At 37.8% G+C, this 17,882-nt stretch overlaps 2 protein-coding genes across 4 annotated transcripts in view; both read left to right on the plus strand.

Moving 5' to 3' along the window:
* The window catches only part of BckdhA (Branched chain keto acid dehydrogenase E1 subunit alpha), a 121,935-nt gene extending 104,415 nt beyond the window's left edge, over positions 1-17,520 (plus strand). The window contains exon 8 of one of the 2 annotated variants that reach the window (XR_016482271.1): positions 17,491-17,520. The gene's annotated coding sequence lies outside the window, so the exon portion shown is untranslated. Of the gene's footprint in view, positions 1-17,376; positions 17,399-17,490 lie in introns of those variants that run through there. The other variant, XR_016482270.1, reaches the window with a different exon arrangement.
* Positions 1-17,882, plus strand: part of LOC149936317 (BCL11 transcription factor A-like) — a 148,728-nt gene that overhangs the window by 10,783 nt on the left and 120,063 nt on the right. The window lies entirely within an intron of this gene.

Consider the following 17,882-nt stretch of genomic DNA (forward strand, 5'->3'; position numbering starts at 1 on the left):
TTTTTAGCTTAAACGAATTTTAATTTAATATTCGACTCGGTATCTGTGGTACGTTGCATTATGGGATAGATGTTACGTTGCAACATTAGCGTATAGGGAGTATACAGTTAAATGTTTGGCCGCTAAGAGCGCTGTTGAGTGTTGACTGACTGTAGTAGCCACTAATCCTACCGCCTAATACAAAAATAGGTTGCGGGAGAAGATGATTTTGGTCAAAGAAAAGTCTGCTAAACAGTTTTCTAAGAGGGAATTATGTCGCTTGATGACTTAGGCCTAAGGTGGGGCCTTGGGTATTTGTGTAGCTGTTTATTATTATTATTATTATTATTATTATTAATTACCATCCCCAATTTTCAAAATAGGCCGTATTCCTTTAAGATTTACAGGGCCGGATTAAGACCTTGTGGGACCCTAGGCCCAAGCTAATTTTGGTGCCCCCCTTTCAGCTAGGCCCTCCCCCAATTTATAACCTAATTGACAAATGGATGGAAAATACAATTCCAATGTAGACTTTTCGGATATTTTAGTGACTTTAGTACAATGGTATCGAAAAATGTGGACGCATTTAATAAAATTACTCCGGAATAAAATTTGAAAAGTAAAATTTGAAAAGTAATTGGTATTTTTAATTTTTTCGAAACCTCCTGGTGCCCCTTGTAGGCTTGGTGCCCTAAGACCAGGCCTAGTCGGCCTATTGGGTAATCCGACCCTGAAGATTTACTAAATATTATTTAAATGGGTTTTCCACAGAGTTCTTCGGTTTCCCCTATCATAAAAACATGTTAAGGGAGGTTAACTCTAATAGCGCGTGTTTGGAGCTGTTGGCTCGCGTGGCATGAAGGGATTGCCACCGCCCTCCTACGCATTGTAACCCGGCCACGTGAATTAATGGTCTTAAAAGTCGCATGATGTCTTGTGATAACTGATTATTATTTTTGTTATTAATGATGAGTCGATGATGTCATAACATTTTCAATCCCGTATAACGTGAATTTGTAAATACGTCAACAATTTACATTGCCTCATCATAACATATTTAATCCCGTATAACGTTAATTGCAAATGCGTCAACAATTTACATTGCCACATACTAATAATATGTCGGGAGTTAAATTAATTATTTTACGTATTTAAATTATTACATCAAAACTTTTAAAAAATTTATTTATTTTTCTTGTTTCTTGCCTTATATTAAAATTGTTATTTATTGTAAAAAGTGTATAGCTTTGACAATACAAGAGGGTTGTAAGTCGCAAGTTGACTTGGCCCTATAACCAAATATTTACTTTAAGTTAAAATCAAAACTTTTATGAATTTGAATTTGATTATGTAAAATAAACCTGACATTGCCATAAATTATATGAAATTCCCCGACCGAGTTTATCAGTAATGTTTTTGAGTCATATGAATTTGTAGTCGTATTTTGCCTTGGATTTCGAATGCTGTTATTGGAATGAAGTTGCTGTTGGGGACGCTTTTAACGTCCAACAGGTGCGTGTCCGTGACACTAAAGCGGCTCCCTGGGTCAGGTGTCAATATGCAATTGAAAGCTGCAATGCAGGATATATTATCATTTGCTAGCGTGCACTCGTCTACATTTTTCCCTAGTACATGTTTTTGAATCGTTATATGCGGGTATTTTTTGACGTTTATAACGATTTTCGATTCAGTATGTGAACCAATATATATAGGTCAAAATGTTATATAAAACTCGGAAAATGTGTTAAGAATCTTGAAAATAAGTTTGGATGCATCATATCAGCCGTAAAATCCATATTTAAAAATATATATTTTTTGAAACATTTTAAAATTTTGTGGACAAGGCGCGGGTATTCTGGGAACGGTGTCCCGTGGCAGAAACCCGCAACCGGAAGCGACCCCTGCTCGCGTTATTTTTTGTTAGTGTCGCCCTGACTCAGGGTCGTATAATGCAAATAGCAGCTCCCCCCTCGTTTCCTCGAAGGAGTTATGAATCTATGCTCGTTCTAAGTTGTTCGATATCACTCGGACGGCTAACGCTCTCTCCGTGGCTGTCCATATTATGCCATTTCCGGTGCCATTGCCATTTATAGAGCTCGCCTGCTGACGAGAGAATGTCGGGGCTAGCCGCGTTACTAAGTTTCGACGTCGATTAAGTTACACCGGAACTTGCGTCACTGAGTTTCCCCATCGCTTTCTCTATGGTCACCCTCTCTCTCTCATCGGTGATGGCGTCTGTGATTGTGGCCTCATTTTTTGGGATTTATTACAGTACAGTACCGACATCTCCAATAATAATACATTCTATCGAAATTTCCCATGTTTCAATTTTATAGATGGTTTTTATGCGATTTTTTGTCGAAACTTTCACACCCTTTTTAATGCAGGGTAGGGTTGTTACAGTTCAGGCGAAAGTCAGGGAATTTAAAAAAGGCCTACAAAGTCAGGGAACTTTAAGAATTTGAGAGAAGTCAGGGAACTTTAAAGAAATTGGGAAAAGTCAGGGAACTTTAAAGAAATTGGGAAAAGTCAGGGAACTTTAAAGAAATTGGGAAAAGTCAGGGAACTTTAAAGAAATTGGGAAAAGTCAGGGAACTTTAAAGAAATTGGGAAAAGTCAGGGAACTTTAAGAATTTGAGAAAAGTCAGGGAACTTAAGAATTTGAGAAAAGTCAAGAACTTTAAGAATTTGAGAAAAGTCAGGGAACTTTAAGAATATGAGAAAAGTCAGGGAACTTTAAGAATTTGAGAGAAGTCAGGGAACTTTAAAGAAATTGGGAAAAGTCAGGGAACTTGAGAAAAGTCAGGGAACTTTAAGAATTTGAGAAAAGTCAGGGAAGCTTAAGATAATAAATATTTTTCAAGATTTTACCTCAAACCATTCATTTATTCTATAAAAATGGTCAGGGAAAACCTGGAAATGTCAGGGAATTTAATTTCGGAAATTTTGTACGAACCTATACATTATTCGCCTAATAAATCTTATTTTGTCGATTTTGCGATTTTAAAAGCTTTCTTAAAAATGTTACTTTTAACTGATTTAAGTAACAAATTACAATATTTTACTCCGAGATAAACAATATTTAAATCGTCAACATATTTATTTTTAAAGTTATCTTTGTCGTGCGAAAACAAATTAATTCAAATTACAAACAAATTCGTTATTCATATAATCCCTTTTAAAAAAATGATAGCTATACTGTATTAATTTTCAAACTTAGGCGACGTAAGCTTCTCGGTTCCATATATTTGGGAGAAGTGAATTTGAAGGCATCTATTTCACAACGAAGCATTTGATATTCAAAGCGCACGCGGACCGCCGCCAGCTTATAAACATCGGGACCTTAAATCATCTCTAGTCGAGTTTCCGCGTGTACGTAAGGTCAAAGCTACGGGAGGCGAATAAAATTTAACGCTCTATAACATCAAAGCCATTTTCAACAAATTAGGCTCTGCCTGTTGTTTTCCTCTCGTATTAAGCGCGTTAATATCAACGAAATATCTATATTTGACGTAGGCGAGATCCGATTCCGGACTTCGACTCTCTGTCTTATAAAAACTCGATACCTGCAAATGCCATTAAAAGCGATTCGGACTTTGGATTGTCACTACTCGTATGATAAGGTGTTGCGCCAGAAATATATACGTATAAATTGATAAGTCTCCCTCCCCATTCGGGGTCATACTGTAAGAGCAACGTTCTTTTACGCCCTATGCGCCCCCCCCCCTCGCTCTCTGCATCCATTGTTTGAAGTTAGGATTCCTTGTCCCGTTCGGGTTTCATATTCGTTTCAAGAAGATATAAATTCCTGGAAATGTATTCGACTATTTTTTAACCTCTTGAGTAAATACGCGCCGGGCTCTGAGCGATAAAATATGTGGTTTTATTTGGTCAGGGTAGTTTTATGATTATTTTGATAGGCGTGGGATGCAAGGGCGTACCGAAGGGGTCGTATTCGTGGGATGGGGATAATTTACTAACTCTGCAGCCAATATTGTTTAAGAGGGTTTTGTTTTTCGAAATTTATTAAATTTAAAAATAATTTCGTAAATGAAGAAAATGACCAACTCTTAAAAATGAAAATGATTAAGCAGTTAATTTTTTTATTATTAGTACAATTTTTATGTAATAAATATTATAGAAAATTCTTTATCAATTTGTAAGAACGATTTAGAAAAACAGTTTGAAATTGATCCCGCTTTGATAAAAGTAATTAAGTTTTTTTACAATCTAATTTTTTTAAATTATATTTATTAGACAGGTTAGTCACTGATTTAAATCAAGTGATTTTTTTAAAAAAAATAATTGATTTAAATAACCTATCACATTTAATTATATTTTGGAAAATGTACAAAGGTCGGTTCTCTAGCAATGTCATTTCAAAGCAATCTAAATTTAATTTAGTTATATTTAATTACTAATTAAAAACTAAGATGAATTTAAATTTTAGTTTACATTACCACTGCACCCAAATTATTAATTAATTTGTCACAAAAAGAGGCATACAACGTTAACATGAAAAAATAACTTAAAATCAAATCGATTATTTCGATTTTTCAGTCCCAAAAATAAACTTCATAATATAAAAGTAAAAAATCAAATAAATCGATTATTTCAAGTCCAAAAAATAAACTAAATAATATAAACTACTGATAAAAGTGAAATATATATATATATATATATATCAAAATTGTTTGAAGTTGAGTGAAAATCTTTAGGAAAGTGTCACGGAAAACAGGTGAAAATAGTGGCATTTGAATAGGAAAATTATGGTGGCAAGCCCCGTTTTACACGAACAAAACAGCATTGTACAAGCTAGAGCGGGAAACGCGGGAAGAAAATTCAAAAATTTAATAGCAATCCTCGATTATTTCGTAACTACGAGGTAAAATCAAATCCAATTCGAATTTAAAACCCCGTTTGTCCTCGATTTCGACGCGCGACTATAGCACCCTTTAGAGTGAAGTCTTCTTCGGCGTGGGCAGTTACAATCTATTGTTTTCCGAAATTGGCGCAAACTCAAATCCTACGTATATTTTTGAAACGGGGGGACAATTTCTTTCTGGCATTGGATGCGAACTTTAAGGGTGTTCGTTTATCGTGTGTCCGGGATGTGGGGTGAAAAAGGATTCGAGGAACTTGGGAGGGTCGAGAACTGCCTGGATACAGCCCATGCCGCCTGGAGAGGGGGGTGGCAGGGGGGCGATGCGAAACGGGTGGCTCTTATCGGTTGCGTAAGCGAAGGGATACTCGTTAGGAAGAGCGAGAGGACCCGAAATCTGACTAACCCTAACGTAGCAGGATGTGGCGTGGTGGCCGAATATTAACGGACGTCCATTTTTATACGCTTCATTTGAGTCAGCCTTTTTTTCCCTTTCTTGGGAACTCCGCCACCAGATCGACCCGGGAGGGAGGAAATCATTTCTTGTCGTGTAAATATATAAACTTCCTTTCGGAGGAAAAATGGAAACCGCCTCCCACTGAAACGTTTGTCGCTCCCCCCGTGTCACCTACGGATAAATGACAAAACTGTTTAATTAAATCGAGAATGTATTTATTTTTCATCCAGCATTAAAGGGGGGGTAGGCCCTATAATTGCTATAAAATTATTATTTTTTTTTTTCAAAATGTCCTTTAACATCCTATATGTTTAGCAAAAAGTCATATAACAGGGTTCGTACACAACCTGGAAAAGTCAGGGAATTTTAAAAGGTTTCCAAAAGGTCAGGGAATTTGAAAATGATTCCAAAATATCAAGGAAAAGTCAAAGAATTTGAAAATGGTACCGGAAAGTAAGGGAATTTTAAAAGGACCCCAATGAATTATGAATTTGTAAACATTCAGGGAAAATCAAGGAATTTAATTTTATCTTGACACTTTTTGAAAAAATATTCTATTATTATCATTTATTTCCTTGAAAGTTAGGCAAATTTTTTCAACATTGCAATAACCTTCTTACTAAACTATAAGTCCATTTCAATTTATTAACTTCTGATAAAAGTAAAATGTAAAATTTAAATAAAACAGCCTCGGGTTTCTATAGAGTAATGGCAGTGTGACGTCACCCATGCTTTTCCCTATCGATAAAAAAATCGCGACCAAAATGGCGACCATGGCCAAAGCTACGGAGTGCCATTATTCTATTATTATAACAGGGTTCGTACACGACCTGGAAAAGTCAAGGAATTTTAAAAGGTTTCCAAAAGGTCAGGGAAGAGTCAGTTAATTTGAAAATGGTCCCAAAAAGTAGGGGAATTCGAAATGACCCCCAAAAAATCAGACAAATAAATAAAATATTTTTCAAGATTTTTACCTGAAACCATTAATTTATTGTACAAAAAAGATCAGGGAAAATTTGGCAATTTAGTCAGGGAAAACCTTTAAATGTAAGGGAATTTAATTCCGGAAATTTTGTACGAACTCTGTATAAAGACGTAGGGACGTAGGGGCGTGGTTTTTCTTCAGGGCACCCAAATGCGTTCTTGATTAAACATATCGAAATATTTATTTCCTCAATAAAGCTAATTTTAGAGGGTTCCCTCTAATTAAACAAATAGCCCTTGTACCTGAGTTTAAGGATAGGGGCGTTTGTTTAAAAAAGAAAGCGTCCGTGGAAAAGGATTGCTGTAATCAGTCTCTTTAAGGGACGCTAAATCACGTTGCGAGAGTCCTCGGTAACGTTTTAATCAACAAATATCTCTATTAAAAGATAGGAGGGACTTTGGTCTTTTTCTCGGCGCCGGGGATGTCCAGCGGGATGGTGTAAGGACCCCAAGATCTTCATTACGGTAATGGACGGCGGAGGGAGGCCTCTTCCGCTTTTTGGAAACGCGTCGTTGGCGTCTGGACAAGAACAACTTATCTCTCGGCGCGACGCGTAATCGGCCGCCTTCGTCGTTTGGACGGTCGCCATCTAGCGTCCGCCCGCGTAAGGTAAGGGGCTCCCCTGGCGGCCAGGGATGGCGTGATTCCCGAGCAGACTTCCCTCGTCAAATGTATAGTTTTAAAACAAAAGCTCTGACAAGATGATTTTTCGCCTCTTTTACTCGCGCCTTTGTTTAATAAAGTTTGCTCTCTTTTACCATAATAAGGAGATCCTCGGAATACACGCGGCGACTAAGAAGATTCGGCTCCGAGAGAACGAGAACGGGGAAGAGATAGCGCGTACGCAAATTAACCTTCTCTACAATCGTATTTCATTCGCGGTTAGCTTGTTTTAGGGCTCCCTCTAGGGGGCGAATAATGAAATACCGCGCGCGCCCGTTACCTTCTTGTTACAAGATTCTAATTCCCGCTCACGCCACCCACCCCACCCGGCCACCCTGCTTTTCGCTGCGCTTGTTTTTGGAGGGGACGAAGGGGGGTGGAAAAGCCCGAGTTTGTTTTATTGTCAATTGCTAGTCGTTTATTTGGGAAAAGCTCGCCGCAATCGTTTGCTTTTCGAAACATTACCTGGTAATTCCATTAACGGTATGGTCGAATGGAAATTTCATCGCGTTACTTCACTAAACACGCTGTTAGGTGACGTTTAAAAATTCCTGGTTATATTAAAAGGGTTGGTCGGGAAAATACGGTTAAATCACGCGATATTCGGAGCCCTTTCTATATTTCCCAGTTCTAATTAGACCGCATGAAAATTTGCTTTGAAGGTGGTCGGACCAAAATACGCGACCTTTTGGGGTGGTATGGACGGCAATTATATATCATTTTGAACCGCCAGTTTATGCGTAAAAGTCGGTTGAAATTTAAAATATTTTTTTTTATTTTAAATCGCAATAGTTATTGCATAATTCGGGGTAATAGACGGAACAATATATTATATTTTGGGAAAATGTTTTCGGTTTATGTGTGGACGTTTTTAGCTCATAAAAATTCAGGGGTCCAATGCCCCCTTTACGCCATCAAAATGAGGTCCCTGAGACACCTTGAGTCTTGACGAAAGGATGTAAATATAATTTTAAACGCCACTCAACTATTTAAAGTAACGCAATTAGGCGGTTAAATAATTAATAAACGGCACTAGACTATTTAAATTAACGCAATTTGGCGGATAAATAATGAATAAACAGCTCTCAACTATCAAAAGTAACGCAATTTGGTGGTTAAATTATATTTGATCCTTGGGGTGATAGTTAAGGTTGTAAATATTATAATTTTAACCTCCACATGTATTCGTAATTGGGCGGTTAAATCGGGTAGGCAACTTTGGGTGTTAACTAAAAGATTTAAATATAATTTTAACCGCCTTTTAATCCTTAAAAATAACACAATTGGGTGGTTAAGTAGGGGAAGTTACCGTAGTAATTGTTAGTGTTAATTACTATATAATTTGAACCGCCACTTTCGCGATACAAACCAGCCAATTGGGTGACGCAATAGCGGTAGAAGCCACCCCGAAGGCGGCCGGTCACCCGAGTTTAAAAAGGTTTCGTCGTCTTCAGTTCTTTTCTGGTAAGGAGAGAGTGTCGGCGGTGGGGGGGTCCCGTTCCAGAGCCATGGCCTTATATGAGGTTCTTTCGAGGTCCTGCACAGGCTTCCACCTTTGCCAGAGAGGAGCCGCACGGAGAGCCCCGTCCCGAAATAGCGCCTCAGCTACGAACGACCTCGGCAGCATCTGACCCTAGCAGCCATCCCCCATCGGGTTTGTCCGCGACCACTCTCAGCTGACGCTACTCTCGAAGGCAGAGACGCGGCTCGCGGCCGGGCCATTGAAAGCGGCTGACTTCCGCGTTTGGCCGATAGTGTCTGGTGGCGAGAGTTCCCCTTCTTGAGAAATGTCTTCTCTCTCGCGTTCGGTCGGGCTGGGACGCTTTGGTCTCAGCTTCCTCGAGACTCATTCCCCGAACATCCATTGCCTTCCTCCCTTCCAAGCTTTCACTTTTCTCTCTAGCCTGCCTTCGGGGATCGTTACTAAAAATCTTAGATTCAATTATTCCTTAAAAAAAGGTGTTGAATCTGGTTTCGCCGGTTCTCTTCTTAATTTTCAAATTTTTGCGCTAATTTAAACCGGAATTTATCTATTGTTTTCATAGAAATTAAATTGAAGATTTAAGGGTGTTAGGCATTATCCTTCACCTTGTAACGAAATATTTTGGTGTTGTTAATTTATTATTATTATTATTATTATTATTATTATTTGTTATTATTATTATTATTATTTATTATTATTATTTTTGTTAAATCGGAAATATAAATTTCAAATTGTCACATCTAAGGTTGGGACTTTTTTATGTTTTGTTACGGGATTTTTAATATTTAAATAACTTTAATTGATAATTAAACTTAAAGCGAGCATCGTCTCGAAAGAAAACCCACTTGGATGCTTTTACAAAAAGAGGTTCAATGTGAAGTATCGTTGTAGCGGCGGGAAATATTTTTAATTTAAACTGCGAATAAAATTACAGTTCTTAAAAATAGTTTCTACTACAATCTATGTTGATGAACATAATAAAACAGGGTTGCCACGTTACCTGGAATTCCTGGAAAAGTCAGGGAATTTGAATATGGGGCTAAAAATCAGGGAAAAGTCAGGAAATTTGAATATGGGTCTAAAAATCAGGGAATTTGAATATGGGTCTAAAAATCAGGGAATTTGAATATGGGGCTAAAAATCAGGGAAAAGTCAGGAAATTTGAATATGGGTCTAAAAATCATGGAATTTGAATATGGGTCTAAAAATCAGGGAATTTGAATATGGGGCTAAAAATCAGGGAAAAGTCAGGAAATTTGAATATGGGTCTAAAAATCAGGGAATTTGAATATGGGTCTAAAAATCAGGGAATTTGAATATGGGGCTAAAAATCAGGGAAAAGTCAGGAAATTTGAATATGGGTCTAAAAATCAGGGAATTTGAATATGCGTCTAAAAATCAGGGAAAAGTCAGGGGATTTGAATATGGGTCTAAAAATCCGGGAATTTTAAAAATTAGTCTTAAAAGTCAGGGAAATGTTAGGGAATTATTTGAGGTTTGAAATAGAAAACCTTTACTAAAATGTAGGGTCGAAAATTCAAAATTTTAGCACAAAATAAGTCAGGGAAAATGTCCGGAGATGGTCAGGGAAAACCTGGAAAAGTCAGGGAATTTGAATGTGAAAAACTGTGGCAACCCTGTAAAACCCTTTAAATTTTTATAATTTAACTGAAAATACAGAAGTAAATTGGTCCCTAAGCTTATGAAATCTCAACCAATCGCGACCACAAGTTGAATTTAGTTTTCTACGTTCGTTATAACCCTTTATATATTACGAAATCTTGTGCTGATAATGCGAATAGATTTCCCACCCGGTACGCGTCTAAATAACCTGAACTTATCATATCGTCCGCGTAAAATTCACGTACATCAATTGAGACCGATAAAAGCTAGTAACTGTTTCTTCATAATTACTCTCTCGTCTTTAGAGACGCTCCCTTTTCGGATAAAGAGAAAAAACTCCCTCCGCCGCCCGAATGCCGCCTCTGTCCAAAAAGCTGCCTCATCCGCCCTACCCCTCGTTCGCTTCTTACTTGCCAGCGAGGTGAAAAGTTAGAAGAGGTTATTTCTAACTGTCACCCAGTCAACGTTGGTCTCCGCGTATCCCCGCGCCGTCAACTCCGGTTGGCAGTCGTTTCCACGGAGCGAAGTAATACAGAGGTACACCCCTGGCCTGTTGGGCAACCCGAGAGAGAGAGTGAAGCAAAAAAAGATTGGGAAGTTTTCGTGTGACGGTATTTATGGCCGAACTCAATCCCTTCAACTGATGCTATATTCGGAAGTTCGGTACGGAATATTCGTATAAAATAAAACCCGATTGAAAATGATGATGATTTAGTACGCCAGGGCGTACCCTAGCGGTTGCCAATGAAATAATATTAGAGGAATTTGATCTACCGCTGACCCATTTCTGTATTTTTTTCTTTGGTTCTCTCAACTTGAAATTTAATCTTATCTTGGCGTTTCCCCCCGAGATTGAGTTAATTAGTGGAGACGTAATTCCGTGTTACAGGGCCGGCCAGCCAACATTCTTTTCCTGTAAACCTCCGGGTGCTTTTTTTAACGGAAGTGACGTCATTACCCTACGTCACCCTCCGTATGGGTCAGAAGAAGCCGTCGTGGTTTCAACTTCACGCGAAATCGGGAAAATGACATCATAATTACGCTAAATTATTTTTCGTTTTTTTTCTGCCTCTTATCTCCTAGAAATATAGAAGCTTAGTTTTTAATTATCTACAAACTGGTTTGAATGTTAATTGTTCGGTTAACGTTTAATAATGTAAAATATCGGTGTTTTTGTTGGTTTTATTTTAGGATATTGAAGCTTAGTTGGTTTATTTCCATGAGATTTTATTTTTTTTTGTCGCGGGTTTTTGCAAAATGATGCATATTTTACGATGCTAATGAGTGTTAACCCCTTTTTGTCGGGAGGTGGCGCAACGGGGCACGGTCTTACGTCTTTAGGCGCGTCTCTCAAACGCCCACACTTCATTTATGCTAGGTAAAAAGTCATTATTTAGCTACCGGCATTTAGAAAAAAATCTAGGTTATTCGCAAATTTTAAGTTAAACATTATTATTAGTAAGAGTAATTTCGCCTTTTAATATTAATAGCCGTTAATTAAACCTAGACGCAAATTATAAATTGTAACATTATGTATATTTAATGGTTTACGTTTAATAACAATAGGGGGCGTTTCTATTATAAAACGGTGACTTATTTTTAATCAAATTTGTTTAAAAAGCCATTGATTTAAGTCACAAATAAAATATGGAAAAAAATAGGTTCTGAAACTATTCCTATTTGAGGCAAATGTGGAAAAACTTAAATATTAAATAATTAAGATTTAATTACATTATAAAATATATCACGTGTGTATTATAACCGATAGTTAACAAAATATCCATCGATTTGGCGTTTTTGGCTGGATTTTCGTTTTATAAGCAGACGCTTTGTGATTTATCGACTGCTTAGCAGATGAAAATCCAACAGTTTTTGAACTTCTACGTGGGTCGGTTTAAACCGGAAAAGATCATTAATATTTCAAAAATAAATCAATTCAATAAAATAAAATAAACAACTGTTGGTTCGATTTTCATTAAATATAAATGGAGAAGTGCCAACCTGTTAAATTAAAACAGTTTTGGGGCATAACACCGTTTTGTTTTAGTAACGTACCCTAAACGACGTAACCCTATGGGGCGGCAAGGCAACCATGACGTAAGTCTCTTCTGACAGACTGAGAGAGAAAATACGACCAAGTCAGACTCTGGAGGGAATGAAAGGGTACTATAGGCAAGACAGTCGCGCGTGCGCACTCCTTGGCTGTCCAAATGGTCAGTCGAATAGCCAGACGGTTGCGCGGATAAAGGGCTTAAGGGTGTGGTCATTCAAATAACATATAACCCCCCCTCCCCCATATACAAAATGACGTGGCCGCTTTATACATTTGGGTGTATGTTATTTTCATTATTTTGTATTAAAAGATTTTTTATATATATGCCCTTTGTTATAAATACGCGATATAACTGCTAGTTAACATCGAAACCGCCGTAGGGTGAAGTCTGTATCTTACGTCCGCAATACGAAATATCAGTTGGGCGTTTAACACGGTAATAGTTTTATAGACAGAGCCCATTGTAATTAGGAATTAAGGGAAAATGGTTTTCAATGTTATTCACGCGTAACGCGCCGTTTTTGGGGTATTTATCGCGCCCTTTTTTTGGCTCGCTTAGATAGAACAATGTTGAAATTGAAACGTTTTCTGCCCATAGACAATTTGTTATTCCTAATTTTATATTTCCCCCTCCCCTGGCACTATTAGCATAAAAGTGTGTATTTTCGCGATCGGTCAATTGAAAGGTAGCACGAAATAGTTAGGAATGCGGTTTATTGGGGGAAAACGGAGGTTTGTTTGAAGTTCGCCCGGGTGGGTGGGTGGGAACGATTGTTCCCAAAAAAGGGGGTCAGTTTACGTTTACGGTGGCGAAATTTTTCAGGCGTTACCCGCCCGCAACCACCCCTTCTTTCAAAATGGTCATTTCACCTTGGAAATGCAGCTATAGTTTCTTAATTGGGAGATTAAGCCTTGATTGAAGTTTGAACGGGAATTTTATTTATTAATATGGTATTTGATTGTTGGGTCTACACGTTGACCTTCGTTACTTAAACTCGGTAACATTTAACTTTGGTATTTATTTTTTTTTGCCAATGAGTTATCTTTTAAAAGTATAATTCCGTTTATGGACGACCTTGGCCTTTTGGTCTCGGCTATGGTTTGGAAATTTAATAGATCAAGGGGAAAATGTGGTGAAACTACTACTTAAATGGAAAAATCGACTGCTAACACATTGAGGTAACTGACGTTACTAATCTTTTTCTAAAATCTAGTGACAAATGTGAATTTAGGTTATTCGTGGAAATTTCAAGGCTGCCTGTGATCCTTTAAATCCTATATTTCCCTATTATTCTGAAATAATCCTACAAAGTCCTAAAAATTTCATTTTATTACACAACATTTTTAGCATATTTGGTTTAAACCCAACTGCAATGTTTTTAAAAGATTAACAAACTAACAAGCAATGACTCTCGCGATAATTGAATCAAGAAAGAGTAAATTTGGAATTGGTTTTTCTGATCTGTTTTACATGGTTATGACTCCTTTTAAATACACGTTATACAACTTACTTATTTCGATATTTTAACACTATGAAACTCCTTCAAATTGGTAATTTGGTCGTCTAATTATCCTATAATTTAGAAATTTTGATCCTATAATTCCTATCTATTTTTGAGCAATATTAGCAGGAAGCCCTGAAATTTGGAAAATTATAATTTCAAAGGAATTTTAAATAGTCAAGATTTTTCGGTGTAAATATCAAAAACATTTAATATAAACTTCAAGGAATTGCTCTATGTAAATAGTCTTAATCCTCGAAGTAGATTCAATGGAAGTCGTGTTTTGTTTCCGTTAAGAAACCCTTAAAATGGGATATTTTTGAAACGGGGCGATATCCTTGACTGTCTCGCTTATCGGTCCTTCAGGGATCGGTCAAAAACGTCACCAAGCGTGAAAAAGCGAGAGGAGACAAGAATTGAAAAATTTAAGCTGGAAACCAGACCGGTTCACTGTTATCAGCCCCAATGTACGGCTCTGGCCTTTAATATCATTTGCGGGAGGGGTGCCACTTTATTGGGGGAAGGTGAAAGATGGCGGAAAATGCGAGAGAGGGGGGAGTTAAAGTTGGACTCTTAAGATTTACTCTCGCTCTCGAATCCGCCGAGTATAAAAAATATTCGGTCCCAAGGATAGACGTCAAGTACACGCGGGAGAGGGGAGTGTCCGGCATTTCGATGGCGTGGGGGGTCCGGCAATCGCATTTTATAACTCGCTGGCTACTTCTACAAATTTTACGAAAGTCCCAAGTTGAAACGGTTTTGTTCGCACTCTAATTTTAAGATTAGTATATTTCGGTAGCGATGAATTTTCTTTATAATCGGTGTGTGGTCAGTATTTTTGTTATCGCAGACTGATACTGCTCCGTAAGCTTAATAACGGTACAATCAGGGCTTCTCATAGGTCCTATAATTTCAAAATGGCCTATAACATCCTATATTTTTAGCAAAATCCCCAAAAAGTTGTAATTATTCTTACAACATCTAAGCAATAAATTGAATTGAAGTCCTATAAAATCCTATAATTTTGATATTTTGCCTATTTCAAAACCCGTCACTCGGTTAAATTGCTAGATTTAGCGATAAGATAAATTTATATAAAGTCATTCTAATCTATACTTTTGTTATTTTTTAATTAAATATAGATTTTGTTTTTAAATGCATAAAGTTAGTAAATGAAATAGCATATATAGTCCTATAAAATCCTATAATTTGAAAAATAGTCCTATAAAGTCCTATGTTTTCAGAAATATAATCTTTTTTTTTCCTATAAAAAATTGAAGGTTTGAGTGGGAACCCTGTACAATGGATCTTAAAGGGATTATGTAATTAATCAAAATGCCTTCTGCTAACCCACGCTACGAGTCGTTTTTAACCGAGGGGTAAGACACTCTGCGAACCCACAAGTGCCGTACCTTTGACAGTGCTAAATGGAATTCGCGAACTCTTGAAAATACGTACCTTTAACAGTGCTAAATGCACGAACTCGGTGTACAGATTATCTGAGACTGTCTTACCTCTCGTTGTAGATCAGTACATTGGATCCTAACCCAAATGTTAGATTGGAAAGTAATAAGTGAACCCGTTTTACACTAAATCGTTCCGAGTGTTCTAGCGAAGATAGTACTCATCCTAGTGTAATTCCAAAAACAACCGACGGATTCGTGACATTTCAAACAGTCAAACATGCGATTTGCCCAGTTAATTCCGGTTAATTTTAGGTACTAAATCATTAAATTATACAAAATCTGGTAATTTCTAAAACCGCCCGTCAAACTATCAGGATAGCCGGGACCGTAGTTGGGGGAAGAGTCTTAGACAACGTGGGGGGGGGGGGGGTGAAGCGGAATAAATATCGGGATAATCATTAAATTTCCATTCTTGATATTATTGGTTACGAGACAGCTTTCTCGAGAGGATGTTTATCTTGTTCTGGATTATTGTGGGTGAGGTTGAAAGTAAAAAAAAAAGGACACGGGCGTCGAACGCACCTGAGTCGAAAGAAACACGAATAACGTAATCTTGGGCGAAAAGGTCCCATCCAGTTTGTGTCGTTCTTGGTAAGAGTGACACGACGCGCGGAGAGATAACCCTTGGCCCCGAAACCTCTCGAAAGACGCAAATTTTTAGCTTAGTCACATTACAGAGGTATAACCGAAGAGAGGCTAGTTCGATGTGTTTTTTGCTCTCTGTTTCTGGCGATGACAAAATATTATCCGGCGAGTTCTCGGTAAACATTCTTTCGGAGAGGCGTCCGCGTTATCAGCGGGACCACCCCCCACCCCAATCCTGGATCCCGCTATCGAAATTCGTCTTGGATCTCGCGAGTTGCGAAAGGCCAACGCGGCCCGTAGCCACGAATTTTGATACGGTCCCGTTCCCATACAACTTCGCCAATTAAAATCTAGTGTTGTTAATTTTCCCGGAAAAATGAAATGCGGAAAAATTTCCGCAAATCGGAAAAATAAAAATTTAAATACTTTTTTAAGGGTTTTTAATTTTTTTAACTTTTCATCGATATAAAATGTCTAATAACAGTAAACATACTACAGAGCATGAATAGTGTTACATTTTTAATCATTTTAAAGCTAGTCTAGAGGTTTAGTTTTACTTTTAGATTCGAAAAAATTAGACGAAAATGCTGCTTTATTTAAATTTGCAAACAATGTTAGACTACTCATGGAATTAATTTTTTTTCGGAAAAATGCGGAAAATTTTCCGGAAAAAAGGCCTCGGTCATTTTCTGCGGAATATTTTCCGACTTACAACACTATTAAAATCTCACCCAACTGGTCAAGCTTATCCCGATCCGTCAGTGCGAATGTGTCCCTTCTCGATAGAAAAAGCTGGGATACGGCGGAAGCCAGTTGGACGGTTTTTTTTTAGTATTATTTCTAATGCAGATATCGCCTTCCTCCGCGTCTAACTTAACTTCCCCCCTTTTTTTATTGCGCGGTTTATAAGAGTTGATATACGTATCGGACGCGTAGGTCCACAGGTCATGCAACAGGCGCAGTCGCCTATCACTTTGCGCGAAAGAGCCCCCCCCCCCTCCCCCCGCGAGCCGTGTCCTCTTTGAGCTCTCTACACTTTGGCCCAATTCGATTCCCCCCTCCTCACGCGCTAGGCGAAATATGCTTCCCGTTCCCAAGGTCCTTCTCTCTCTCTCTTGTGTGTACGTCATCGTCACGTGCCCTTTTTGCCCTCGTGGCTTTTTTGCAGACCCAAATTTCTCTCTTTCGCCTCAGCCGAGCCTCTCGCTGTGTAAAAAGTACGATCTGGCTGCAGAGTCCACGTGATAAAACGGACGGGGCAATTGGCGGCGCTACCCCCTTTCGCCATCGTGGCATGCAGGACGGAATAATCTTTTTTTAAGACGACCACTTTGGAAATACTTTTTCGGAACCACTACCCGGGCCAAGGGACTCGTCACAAAGGTTCCCTTCTATATGGCCTTTGGTTCATACGCTTTTGATATTTTGTACTTTTGGGTATAAAATTAATTATAATAATATTATATAAATAATAAATATATAATAATTTAAATGAATTTTCATTTCCTACAGGGTTGCCTCACGTCAGGGAAAAGTTTGGGAATTTAAAAATGGGCCTATAAAGTCAGGGAATTTAAAAATGGGCCTATAAAGTCAGGGAATTTAAAAATGTGCCTAAAAGGCCAGGGAAATATCAGGGAATATAACAATGGGCTAAGTCAGGGAAAAATTGGGGTATATAAAAATGGGCCGGAAAAGTCGGGAAATTTAAAAATGGGCCTAATAGGAAGGGAAATTTAAAAATGGGCCTAATAGGTCGGAATGTAAAAATGGGCCTATAAAGTCAGGGAACATAAAAATGGGCCTGAAAAGTCGGGAAATTTAAAAATGGGCCTAAAAAGTCAGGGAAATGTCTGGGAATTTTATGAATTTCAGGGAAAAGTCAGGGAATTCAATTTTATCTTGGCACTTCTTCAAGGTAATTTTACTCTAGATCTATGACAAATTCTATGATTATCATTTATTTCCTTGAAAGTTTGGCTAATTTTTTCAACATTGCAATAACCTTTTTCCATTTAAATTTATTAACTTCTGATAAAAGAAAAATATAAAATTAAAATTTTGGTCAGGGAAAATCTCTTAAAATGGTCAAGGAATTTTAATCTAAAGTTGTGTGGCAACCCTGTCCTAATTATTACTGATTTAATTTAAAGTTCGATTGAAAACGTTTTAGACCGTAACGAGTGCTATACAAAGAACAGGGT

The sequence above is a fragment of the Leiobunum rupestre genome, chromosome 7 (genome assembly GCF_980474605.1).
Source record: "Leiobunum rupestre chromosome 7, qqLeiRupe1.1.hap1, whole genome shotgun sequence".
NCBI classification, from domain to species: domain Eukaryota; kingdom Metazoa; phylum Arthropoda; class Arachnida; order Opiliones; family Sclerosomatidae; genus Leiobunum; species Leiobunum rupestre.